Source organism: Aquarana catesbeiana, linkage group LG02, assembly GCF_042186555.1.
Source record: "Aquarana catesbeiana isolate 2022-GZ linkage group LG02, ASM4218655v1, whole genome shotgun sequence".
Taxonomy (NCBI): domain Eukaryota; kingdom Metazoa; phylum Chordata; class Amphibia; order Anura; family Ranidae; genus Aquarana; species Aquarana catesbeiana.
Genome location: NC_133325.1, coordinates 261,953,797 through 261,967,134, shown reverse-complemented (window position 1 = coordinate 261,967,134; position 13,338 = coordinate 261,953,797).

Genomic DNA, 13,338 nt, shown 5'->3' with positions numbered 1-13,338 from the left:
GGAAGCGGGACTGGGCGTGACTGCGAGCTGAGCTGAGCCGCGATGAGCCGTGTACACAGGAGATCCGGCTCTGTCTAATCTGTCGGCCCTCTTCCCATCCTTCCCCTCCCAAGCAACACTATGTTGGCGTATAACACTCACTCACGATTTTCCCCCTGTTTTCTGGGGAGAAAAGTACGTGTTATACACCAATAAATACGGTATATATAATTTACCCTCAGGCACTGTTAACCACTTGCCGAACGCCTCACGACGATATACGTCGGCAGAATGGCACGGGCAGGCAGAATCACGTACCTGTACGTGATCTGCCTCCCACGGGCAGGGGGTCCGATTGGACCCCCCCCCCCCGGTGCCCGAGGCGGCCGGCTTCTGTCTGGCAGCGATCAGATGTGAGGGGGAGGCCATCCATTCGTGCCCCCCCCTCGTGATCACTCCCAGCCAATGAGAATCTTCCTCTAACTCTGTAATGTAAACAGAGGCAGAGGAAGTGATGTCATCTCTCCTCGAGCCGGTCTTTTTCGCTCCGGCGCCGAGGAGAGAAGACATCAAGTAAGTGCACCAAACACTACACTTCCAGTAGAACACGCCAGGCAAACTTTTCACCCCCCAGTCACCCCCCGATCACCCCCCTGTACCCCCTGTCACACTGACACCAATAGCAGTTTTTTTTTTTGCATTGGTGTCAGTTTGTGACAGTTATAAGTGTTAGGGCAGTTAGGGTTAGCCCCCTTTAGGTCTGGGGTACCCCCCTTTAGGTCTAGGGTACCCCCTAACCCCCCCTAATAAAGGTTAACCCCTTGATCACCCCCTGTCGCCAGTGTCACTAAGCGATCGTTTCTCTGATCGCTGTATTAGTGTCACTGGTGACGCTAGTTAGGGAGGTAAGTATATAGGTTCGCCGTCAGCATTTTATAGCGACAGGGACCCCCATATACTACCTACTAAAGGTTTTAACCCCCTGATTGCCCCCTAGTTAACCCTTTCACCAGTGATCACCGTATAACTGTTATGGGTGACGCTGGTTAGTTAGATTGTTTTTTATAGTTTATTACAGTTTTAGGGCGCCCGCCGTTTATTACCTTATAAAGGTTTAACCCCCTAATTGCCCGGCGGTGATATAAGTTACGTTTTTAGGGTCAGATAAGGTCTGCATCGCCCCAGGCAGCGTCAGGTTAGTGCCAGTACCGTTAACACCCATGCACGCAGCATACACCTCCCTTAGTGCTATAGTATCTGAACGGATCAATATCTGATCCGATCAGATCTATACTAGCATTCCCAGCATTTTAGGGTTCCCATAAACACAGTGTTAGCAGGATCAGCCCAGATACCTGCTAGCACCTGTGTTTTGCCCCTCGGCCCAGTGCTGCCCAGCCCACCCAAGTGCAGTATCGATCGATCACTGACACTTACAAAACACTAAGCACACATAACTGCAGCGTTCGCAGAGTCAGGCCTGATCCCTGCGATCGCTAACAGTTTTTTGGTAGCGTTTTGAATCAGTCGCTAACAGTCAGGAGCTTTTTTGCCTGTGAGTCTCACTAGTGTACCCCTAAATTTAGAGCCCAAATTGGCAACTCGAATGTACACTAGTGAAGAGGCCTACATGTTTCTGAGCATGACTGATAGTGAAGAGGAAGTCACTCATCTGTCAGATTCAGGCTCAGAATACGATCCTGTAGAGGACAGCGGCTCCATGACAGATAGCTCTGACGATGGAGTTGTGGTCCCTGCTAAGGTCAGGCGTACCAGACCCCAATCTTCTTCTTCTGTCCTTGAAGTGCAAAAACCGCAGGTCCCTCGTATGGAGCAGAGCAGTACTAGCGCCGCTATTCCTCCTGGTGAACTGGCAAGCACCAGCGGCCTAGTACACCCTGGTCATACATCCAGCACTGCAGTATCACGTGGTGACTTGGCGAGTCCCATAAGTGCAGTTCAAGCTGGCGAGGTGGCAAGCATTAGTAGTGTCCCGCTGCCACCAAGAAGACGAACACAGGACCATCGTGCCCATAGTGCCCTTCCTGCTGCATTCGCCAATCCGAATTGGGAACCCACCACTTCTGCAGCACCCGTACTTCCCCCATTCACTGGCCAACCCTGAATTCAGGTAGAAACAGTTGATTTTACGCCACTGGATTTTTATTCGCTGTTTTTCACCGAAGATGTCTATAGATCTATTGTGGACCAAAGCAATTTATACGCTGGTCAACACATCGCCACTATTCCCCAGTCCTCCCTTGCTAGAGATTGGAGACCAATTACGGTATCTGAATTTAAGATCTTTCTGGGCCTTTCCCTCAACATGGGCATAACTAAAAAGAGTGAGTTGCGGTCATATTGGTCCACTGACCCAATTCACCATATGCCCTTGTTCTCTGCCTCCATGACCAGGGCACGATACGAGCAGATTTTGCGGTTCATGCACTTCAACAACAATGAACTCTGTCGTCCTCGTGGAGACCCTGGATACGATCGGCTCTACAAAATTCGGCCCCTCGTAAACCACTTCAACCAGCGTTTTGCAGACTTGTTTACTCCCCATCAAGTTGTCTGCGTTGATGAGTCCCTGATTAAATTTTCTGGCCGCTTGTCATTCAAACAGTACCTTCCCAGCAAGCGTGCCAGATACGGGGTCAAGATGTATAAGCTCTGTGACAGGGCCACAGGCTATACATGTAGTTTTATGGTTTACGAGGGCAAAGATAGTCACGTAGAGCCGACAAACTGCCCTGACTACATAGGAAGCGCTGGCAAGATAGTGTGGGACTTGGTGTCACCTTTATTCGGAAAGGGGTACCACTTGTACGTGGACAATTATTACACGAGCGTGCCACTTTTTAGTCACCTTTTTGATCAACAGATTGGAGCATGTGGCACCGTGCGACCTAATTCCCGGGGCTTTCCCCAGAGGCTTGTAGATTCCCGCCTTAGGCTGGGGGAGAGAGCCTGCTTGCAGTGTAATAACTTGCTCGCTATGAAGTCGAGGGATAATCACAATGTTTTCGTTCTTACCTCCCTTTATGCAGACACGACGGTCCAAATTACTACAGCGACTGGTGTTGTGGAGAAACCCCTCTGTGTCCACGAATATAACCAAAATATTGGAGGGGTGGACCTCAACGACCAGTTGTTGGCGCCGTACCTAGTTGCCCGTAAGTAGGGATGAGCTTCGTGTTCGAGTCGAACCCATGTTCGACTCGAACATCGGCTGTTCGATCGTTCGCCGAATTGCGAACGTTATGGGCCGTTCGCGCTAAATTCGTGTGGCGCGTCACGGCCCATAATTCACTGCGGCATCGCAGTGCATTGCTGGCTGATGATTGGCCAAGCATGCACTATGACCCGCATGCTTGGCCAATCACAGCGCCGTCAGTAGAGAGAGCTGTAATTGGCCAAAGCCAGGGTGGCTTTGGCCAATTATGGCTCAGGGGATTTAGTACACACCCCACACTATATAAGGCCGCCTGCACGGCGGCCCTGTGTAGTGTGTGTTCCGGTGTGCTGAGAGATAGAGAGAGAGAGAGAGACAGTGTCATTTGATTTGAGTTAGATAGATTAGGCAGAACAGTCAGTCAGTTAGCTGCACTTACAGTGTATTGTGTATATATATGCATCCCAGGTGTTGCATATATATATATACACTGTATTCAGTTTAGCTAGATCCGTTCCTGTTATCTTCTATCTAGACTATTTACTTTTAATGCAGTGCGTCCTGCTCACAGTGTTCAGCTAGATCCGTTCCTGCTATTTACATTTAGTGCAGTGCGTCCTGCTCACAGTGTTCAGCTAGATCCGTTCCTGTTATCTTCTAGACTATTTACATTTAGTGCAGTGCGTCCTGCTCACAGTGTTCAGCTAGATCCGTTCCTGCAATTTACATTTAGTGCAGTGCGTCCTGCTCACAGTGTTCAGCTAGATCCGTTCCTGCTATTTACATTTAGTGCAGTGCGTCCTGCTCACAGTGTTCAGCTAGATCCGTTCCTGTTATTTACATTTAGTGCAGTGCGTCCTGCTCACAGTGTTCAGCTAGATCCGTTCCTGCTATTTACATTTAGTGCAGTGCGTCCTGCTCACAGTGTTCAGCTAGATCCGTTCCTGCTATTTACATTTAGTGCAGTGCGTCCTGCTCACAGTGTTCAGCTAGATCCGTTCCTGCTATTTACATTTAGTGCAGTGCGTCCTGCTCACAGTGTTCAGCTAGATCCGTTCCTGTTATCTTCTAGACTATTTACATTTAGTGCAGTGCGTCCTGCTCACAGTGTTCAGCTAGATCCGTTCCTGTTAAATTCCTACTGACAGGCAGGCTTGTCTGGTTACAGTATATAAAGCTACCTGAAGAAAATTACAGGTGTTCTATTTGATCCTATTAGTACCACGGTCAGGCAGCTAGACTATTTACATTTAGTACAGTGCGTCCTGCTCACAGTGTTCAGCTAGATCCGTTCCTGTTATCTTCCTACTGACAGGCAGGCTTGTCTGGTTACAGTATATAAAGCTACCTGAAGAAAATTACAGGTGTTCTATTTGATCCTATTAGTACCACGGTCAGGCAGCTAGACTATTTACATTTAGTACAGTGCGTCCTGCTCACAGTGTACAGCTAGATCCGTTCCTGTTATCTTCCTACTGACAGGCAGGCTTGTCTGGTTACAGTATATAAAGCTACCTGAAGAAAATTACAGGTGTTCTATTTGATCCTATTAGTACCACGGTCAGGCAGCTAGACTATTTACATTTAGTACAGTGCGTCCTGCTCACAGTGTTCAGCTAGATCCGTTCCTGTTATCTTCCTACTGACAGGCAGGCTTGTCTGGTTACAGTATATAAAGCTACCTGAAGAAAATTACAGGTGTTCTATTTGATCCTATTAGTACCACGGTCAGGCAGCTAGACTATTTACATTTAGTACAGTGCGTCCTGCTCACAGTGTACAGCTAGATCCGTTCCTGTTATCTTCCTACTGACAGGCAGGCTTGTCTGGTTACAGTATATAAAGCTACCTGAAGAAAATTACAGGTGTTCTACTTGATCCTATTAGTACCACGGTCAGGCAGCTAGACTATTTACATTTAGTACAGTGCGTCCTGCTCACAGTGTACAGCTAGATCCGTTCCTGTTATCTTCCTACTGACAGGCAGGCTTGTCTGGTTACAGTATATAAAGCTACCTGAAGAAAATTACAGGTGTTCTATTTGATCCTATTAGTACCACGGTCAGGCAGCTAGACTATTTACATTTAGTACAGTGCGTCCTGCTCACAGTGTTCAGCTAGATCCGTTCCTGTTATCTTCCTACTGACAGGCAGGCTTGTCTGGTTACAGTATATAAAGCTACTTGAAGAAAATTACAGGTGTTCTATCCCAGCTTAGTGCAGCTACAGGCCATTAGTATGTCTGGAAGGCCAAGAAGGAGAGGCAGACAGTCACAAGCCAATAAGAGAGGGCAAGCAGGCTCTGTGTCTAGTGCTGGTCGTGGAGACGGTGCATCCTCATCAGCACGTGGCCATGAGACACGCTTGGCCTTTTTTTCGGCAGCTGGCGGTGTTGAGCCGCAACATGCGGAAGACTTGGTCGAGTGGATGACCAAGCCGTCCTCATCCTCCTTATCCTCTCTCACCCATGCCCAGGGTGCTTTGTCTGGCAAAGCAGCGGCCTCTTCCCTCAGCTCAATGTCATCAGTGACTCCTTCCCTAGCTCCACCATGTCCTCATGAGGATTCCCTCGAACTGTTTGACCACAGTGTTGGGTACATGCTCCAGGAGGATGCCCAGCGTTTGGAAGGCTCTGATGACGATACTGAGCTCGATGAAGGCAGTAACATGAGCACGGACAGAGGGGGTGCCCAAGAAGGACAGCAATCTGGCAGTCATGCTCCCCCTGCTGCAGCATACTGCCAGGTTTGCTCCAGTGATGAGGAGGGAGGGGATGATGAGGTCACTGACTCAACGTGGGTGCCTGATAGGAGAGAGGAGGAGGAGGAGGAGGAGGAGGAGGAGGAGGCGGTGGCACATCACCAACGAGGCAGGATGCCCTCCAGGGGCCAGCCTAAGGGCAGCACATTGACTGCATCACACCCCAAAGCTCCACATGTGCAGGGCGCTGCAGTCTCTGCGCGTTATTCAAAAAGTTCTTTGGTGTGGGCCTTTTTTGAGACGAGTGCATCAGATTGCACCTCTGCTATTTGCAACATATGTCTCAAGCGTATCTCGCGTGGCCAAAACATCTCCCGCTTGGGTACCACATGCTTGACCAGACATATGTTGACCTGCCATGCAGTTCGTTGGCAAGCGTATCTAAAAGACCCACACCAAAGAACAAAGAGGATCTCTCCTTGCTCCTCATCAGCTGAGATTTCCAACCCCACTAGACCTTCAGTCCTCTCTGAGACCTGCAGTGAGAGGAATGAAGGTGTAGAATTAGGTGTGTCACAGCCAAGTACTTGTGGGCAATCTGCTTTTGGTACACCGACGTCAGATTGTACCAGGCAAATTTCCCTGCCCCAGCTGCTGCACCGCCGAAAGAAGTTTGCTCCCAGCCATCCACATGCCCAGCGGTTGAATGCTAGCTTGGCAAAATTGCTAGCACTTCAACTGCTGCCTTTTCAGTTGGTAGACTCTGCCCCCTTCCGTGAGTTTGTGGAATGTGCGGTTCCTCAGTGGCAGGTACCCAAACGCCACTTTTTCTCACGGAAGGCGATTCCGGCTCTCTACCGGCATGTGGAAGGCAATGTCCATGCCTCGCTGGACAGGGCGGTCAGCGGTAAGGTGCATATTACCGCTGACTCATGGTCCAGCAGGCATGGACAGGGACGTTACCTAAGTTTCACGGCGCATTGGGTGACTCTGCTGGCAGCTGGGAAGGATGCAGGACAAGGTGCAGTAGTGTTGGAGGTTGTTCCGCCACCACGCCTCCAAAATGCTGATTGTGACACACCTCTCTCCTCCACCCCCTCCTCTTCTTCTTCCTCCATGGCCTCTTCCTCGGAACCAGCGGTGCTCCGTAGGCGTTCAAGGGGCTACGCAAGTACGCAGGCCAAAAGATGCCATGCGGTGCTTGAGCTGGTGTGCTTGGGGGACAGGAGCCACACTGGGGCAGAGGTTTTGTCAGCTCTGCAGGGGCAGGTTCAGAGGTGGTTGACGCCACGCCAACTTAAGGCAGGAATGGTGGTTTGCGACAATGGCACCAACCTCCTCTCTGCCCTCCGACAGGGACAAATGACCCATGTGCCCTGTTTGGCTCACGTCCTTAACTTGGTGGTGCAGCGGTTCTTGGGCAGGTACCCGGGCTTACAGGATGTCCTGAGGCAGGCCAGGAAAGTCTGTGTGCATTTCCGCCGGTCATATAATGCCAGTGCTCGGCTGACGGACCTCCAAAAGGAGTTTAACCTGCCCAAGAACCGCCTAATCTGTGACATGCCCACCAGGTGGAACTCAACGTTGGCCATGCTGCAGCGGCTGCACATGCAGCAGAGGGCCATCAATGAGTACCTGTGCGACTATGGCACCAGGACAGGGTCAGGGGAGCTTGGTTTTTTTTCCCCACGCCAGTGGGCCATGATCAGGGATGCATGCACTGTCCTGTCACCATTCGAGGAGGCCACGAGGATGGTGAGCAGTGACAGTGCATGCATCAGTGACACTGTCCCCCTTGTCCACCTGTTGGAGCACACGCTGCGTGGAATAATGGACAGGGCACTTGAGGCAGAACAGAGGCAGGAAGAGGAGGACTTCCTTAGCTCTCAAGGCCCCCTTTATCCAGACAGTGTTCCTGCGTGCCCGCCGATCACACAGGAAGAGGACGAGGAGGAAGAGGAGGAGGAGGAAGATTGTGTCAGTATGGAGGTGGAGCCTGGCACTCAGCATCAGCAGCAGTCTTTAAGGGATCAGTCCCAAGAAACACATGGACTTGTACGTGGCTGGGAGGAGGTGGCTGCGGACCATGTCGTTCTTAGTGACCCAGAGGACTCCGGACCGAATGCCTCAGCAAACCTACGCTGCATGGCCTCCCTGATCCTGCAAAGCCTGCGTAAGGATCCTCGTATTCGTGGTATCAAGGAGAAGGACCAATACTGGCTGGCAACCCTCCTTGATCCACGTTACAAGGGTAAGGTTGCGGACCTTATCTTGCCATCGCAGAGGGAGCAGAGGATGAAACATCTTCGGGAGGCCTTGCAGAAAGGTCTGTGCAACGCGTTCCCAGAGACTGGGAGGTTACAAACTCCTGTTTCTGGACAACGTGTTGCTGAGGCTTCGGTCAGTCAAAGAAGGAGCGGTGGAGAAGGTGGCCGTCTGACCGATGCGTTCAGACAATTTTTTGGTCCGCAGCCCCAAGGTATGATCGGTTCCAGCAACCATCGCCAGCGTCTGTTTTACATGGTGCAGGAATACCTAGGGGCAAGATCAGACTTGGACACCTTTCCCACCGAAAATCCTCTGGGTTACTGGGTCTTGAGGATGGATCACTGGCCAGAGCTTGCACAGTATGCAATTGAGCTACTGGCCTGTCCTGCATCCAGCGTTCTTTCGGAACGCACATTCAGTGCTGCTGGAGGCGTGGTAACCGATCACAGGGTGCGTCTGTCCACCGACTCGGTCGATCGGCTGACCTTCATAAAAATGAATGAGTCTTGGATCACCACCAGCTACCAAGCACCTGATGCTGATGTAACCGAATAATTTTTTTTGAAATCTCAGATCCCTTCAAAGACTGCCTATGCTGATGCTGAGTGACTATCCCTGAGTAATTATCCTCTTCCTCCTCAATCATCACGCTGATAGCTTGTAAGAACATTTTTGGTTCTGGGCGCCACCACCAGTGCCTAAGGTACAATTTTTCAGCCCCTGTTTAACAGGGGCGTGTAATTACAATTTTTGATGTAATACTTTGCAGCAGGGCTCGTTCCTGCATTCCAACTAGAGTGTCTGTGAGGGGTTGCAGTGTTGTGGCACCAGCACCAGTGCCTAAGGCCCAATTTTTCTGCCCCTGTCTAACAGGGGCGTGTAATTACAATTTTTGATGCAATACTTTGCAGCAGGGCTCGTTCCTGCGTTCCAACTAGAGTGTCTGTGAGGGGTTGCAGTGTTGTGGCACCAGCACCAGTGCCTAAGGCCCAATTTTTCTGCCCCTGTCTAACGGGGGCGTGTAATTACAATTTTTGATGCAATACTTTGCAGCAGGGCTCGTTCCTGCGTTCCAACTAGAGTGTCTGTGAGGGGTTGCAGTGTTGTGACACCAGCACCAGTGCCTAAGGCCCAATTTTTCTGCCCCTGTCTAACAGGGGCGTGTAATTACAATTTTTGAAGCAATACTTTGCAGCAGGGCTCGTTCCTGCGTTCCAACTAGAGTGTCTGTGAGGGGTTGCAGTGTTGTGGCACCAGCACCAGTGCCTAAGGCCTAATTTTTCAGCTCCTGTTCAACAGGGGCATGTAATTACAATTCTTGATCTAATATTTCACAGCAGGGCCCTGTGAGGGCTTACAGTGTTGTGGACACAGCAATACCTAAGGCTCAAATTTCTGCTGAGTATATAGGGCAGGACCCTACTTTCAAACATCTAACTTACAAATGACTCCTACTTGCAAACGGAAGGAGACAACAGGAAGTGAGATGAAATCTACCCCTAGGAAGGGAAATTCTCTCCTGTAAGAGTTAATATGGGAAAACAATTTCTCCTTTCCACTGATGCTTTCCAATCCTTGTTCCACAAAAAAACCCAAATTTTCAAAAAACATTTTTCATTGGGACAAAAAAGTGAGGTGAAATCTTCTGAAGAGGAGGAAAGACAGCAAAACAAATGTCACAGGGGTGATAACCCTTCCCTATGTTTTCCAAAAAGCTTAGAAAAGATTTTTTGGCTGGAGCTAAACACGTTAAAAATGTTCAAAATTACAAACAGATTCTACTTAACAACAAACCTACAGTCCCTGTCTTGTTTGCACTGCTGTTCAGAGTATATAGGGCCTGGTGGCCCCACACCTTTCCTTATTTTAATTTGGGTGCGGGGTTCCCCTTAATATCCATACAAGACCCAAAGGGCCTGGTAATGGACTGGGGGGTACCCATGCCGTTTGTCTCACTGATTTTCATCCATATTGCCATGACCCGACATGACATTAAACCCGCAAGCAGTTTTAAATGAGATTTTTTCCTTTAAAAATGACATTTGGTGCAGGGACTGTTCTAAACATGGGAAACACGCGTCACTTTACAGGCATACTATAGACACCCCCCAGGTACGATATTTAAAGGAATATTTCACTTTTTTTTTTTACTTTAAGCATCATTAAAATCACTGCTCCCGAAAAAACGGCCGTTTTTAAAAGTTTTTTTTGCATTGATACATGTCCCCTGGGGTAGGACCCGGGTCCCCAAACCCTTTTTAGGACAATACCATGCAAATTAGACTTTAAAATGAGCACTTTTGATTTCGAACGTTCGAGTCCCATAGACGTCAATGGGGTTCTAACGTTCGTGCGAACTTTCGGTCCGTTCGCGGGTTCTGGTGCGAACCGAACCGGGGGGTGTTCGGCTCATCCCTACCCGTAAGGCCAGACGCTGGTACAAAAAAAGTGTCTGTTTATTTATTTCAATTGGCTTTGCTGAACGCTCATGTGCTATACAGAGCTTCAGGACGGACTAGATCCTTCCTTAAATTCCAGGAAGAGATCGTCAGAGCCCTTCTGTATCCAGACGGTGCTCCACCTCACCTTCCCCAACCAAATGCAGTAAGCCGGCTGCATGAGAGACATTTTCCTTATGTCCTCCCGAGTACCCCTACCCAATGAGCCCCCCAAAGAAGATGTCGTGTCTGTAGCAAGCGCGGATATAGGCGTGACACCCGGTATTATTGTCCCTCCTGTCCTCACAATCCTGGTCTATGCATTGGTGAATGTTTTGAACACTACCATACACTAATTGAGTTTTAGCGTAGGGTACAGCATTGCACAGATTAGGACAGACTTTCACAGGTTCTCCCAAGATACCATCGCATTTTGAGAGACCCAAACCTCCTACCAGTTACAAGAGTTAAAGTTACTAAAAAAAAGTGTAAAAAAAATAAAATAAATAAATATAAAATAAAAAAAACAAAAATAGTTGTCGTTTTATTGTTCTCTCTCTCTCTCTCTCTCTATTCTCTCTCTATTGTTCTGCTCTTTTTTACTGTATTCTATTCTGCAATGTTTTATTGTTATGTTTTAATATGTTTGCTTTTCAGATATGCAATTTTTTTTTATACTTTACTGTTTATTGTGTTTTGTTGGTAACCATTTTTTTGTTTTCAGGTACGCCATTCAGCTGCAGAGCGTTGACAGCAACAGCGTTTGCTCCCACGATACATAAATCCGTGACTCCAGCGCTGTTACATACTTCAGCATATATGCCGAAGCGTGGGGGCAGCAGTGGGTGGAGGAGTGATTTGCTCCTGCCTTTTGTGGGAGGATGCCCCCATGCTTCGGCATATATATATTTTAGGCACAGGTTGCGTTAAATGTTTTATTTTTTACTATGTTTTTTTGTATTTGCTTTGCAGGTATGGTAAGTCTTACTGTTATACTGTAATGTTACTTTGTTTTATTGTTAACCATCATTTGCTTAGCAGGTACGCCATTCAGTTGCAGCGCGGATTTATTTATCTTGACAGCAACAGCGTTTGCTCCCACGATATATAAAGCCATGACTCCAGCACTGTCGGAGGTGATTTCACCACCACAGTTACATAATTCAGCATATATGCCAAAGCGTGGGGGCAGCAGAGAGCAGAGGAGCGATTTGCTCCTAACTTTTGCGGGAAGATGCCCCCATGCTTTGACATATATATACGGTGCATGTATGCCCATCATTAGAAGTGGGTGGATGAAGGGAGGTATTCTAATGGTGTGCATACCCACCGATCAATCTCTTTTTCTTCGTTCAGCCCACAGGCTGCATGAAAAAAAAGTTTACAATATATGCCCAACATGGACCAGCAACGTACTGGTATGTTGCTGGACTTTGAGTGGTTATACCAGAATGATGCCTGCAGGTTTAGGTATCATCTTGGTATCATTCTTTTCAGCCAGCGTCGGCTTTCATGTAAAAGCAATCCTAGCGGCTAATTAGCCTCTAGACTGCTTTTATAAGCAGTGGGATCCCTCCCCACCGTCTTCCATGTTTTTCTCTGGCTCTCCTGTCCCAAAAGAGAACCTGAGAATGCAGCCGGCGATTTAGCCAGCTGACCATAGAGGTGATCAGAGACCAGAGTGGCTCCAAACATCTCTATGGCTTAAGAAACCGGAAGCTACGAGCATTTCATGACTTAGATTTCGCCGGATGTAAACAGCGCCATTGGGAAATTGGGAAAGCATTTTATCACACTGATCTTGGTGTGGTCAGATGCTTTGAGGGCAGAGGAGAGATCTAGGGTCTAATAGACCCCAGTTTTTTAAAAAAACAGTACCTGTCACTACCTATTGCTATCATAGGGGAGGTATCACCGCGAAGGTCAGATCGAGGGCAGTAATTTTAGCAGTAGACCTCCTCTGTAAATCTAAAGTGGTAACCTGTAAAGGCTTTTAAAGGCTTTTAAAAATGTATTTAGTTTGTCGCCACTGCACGTTTGTGCGCAATTTTAAAGCATGTCATATTTGGTATCCATGTACGCGGCCTAAGATCATCTTTTTTATTTCATCAAACATTTGGGCAATATAGTGTGTTTTAGTGCATTAAAATTTAAAAAAGTGTGTTTTTTCCCCAAAAAATGTGTTTGAAAAATCGCTGCGCAAATACTGTGTGAAAAAAACAATTAAACACCCACCATTTTAATCTGTAGGGCATTTCCTTTAAAAAAATATATAATGTTTGGGGGTTCAAAGTAATTTTCTTGCAAAAAAAAATTATTTTTTCATGTAAACAAAAAGTGTCAGAAAGGGCTTTGTCTTCAAGTGGTTAGAGTGGCTGATGTGTGACATAAGCTTCTAAATGTTGTGCATAAAATGCCAGGACAGTTCAAAACCCCCCCCAAATGACCCCATTTTGGAAAGTAGACATCCCAAGCTATTTGCTGAGAGGCATGTAGAGTCCATGGAATATTTTATATTGTGACACAAGTTGCGGGAAAAAGACACTTTTTTTTTTTTTTTTTTTTGTTTTTTTGCACAAAGTTGTCACTAAATGATATATTGCTCAAACATGCCGTGGGAATATGTGAAATTACACCCCAAAATACATTCTGTTGCTTCTCTTGAGTACGGGGATACCACATGTGTGAGACTTCTTGGGAGCCTAGCCGCGTACGGGACCCCGAAAACCAAGCACCACCTTCAGGCTTTCTAAGGGCGTAAATTTTTGATTTCACTCT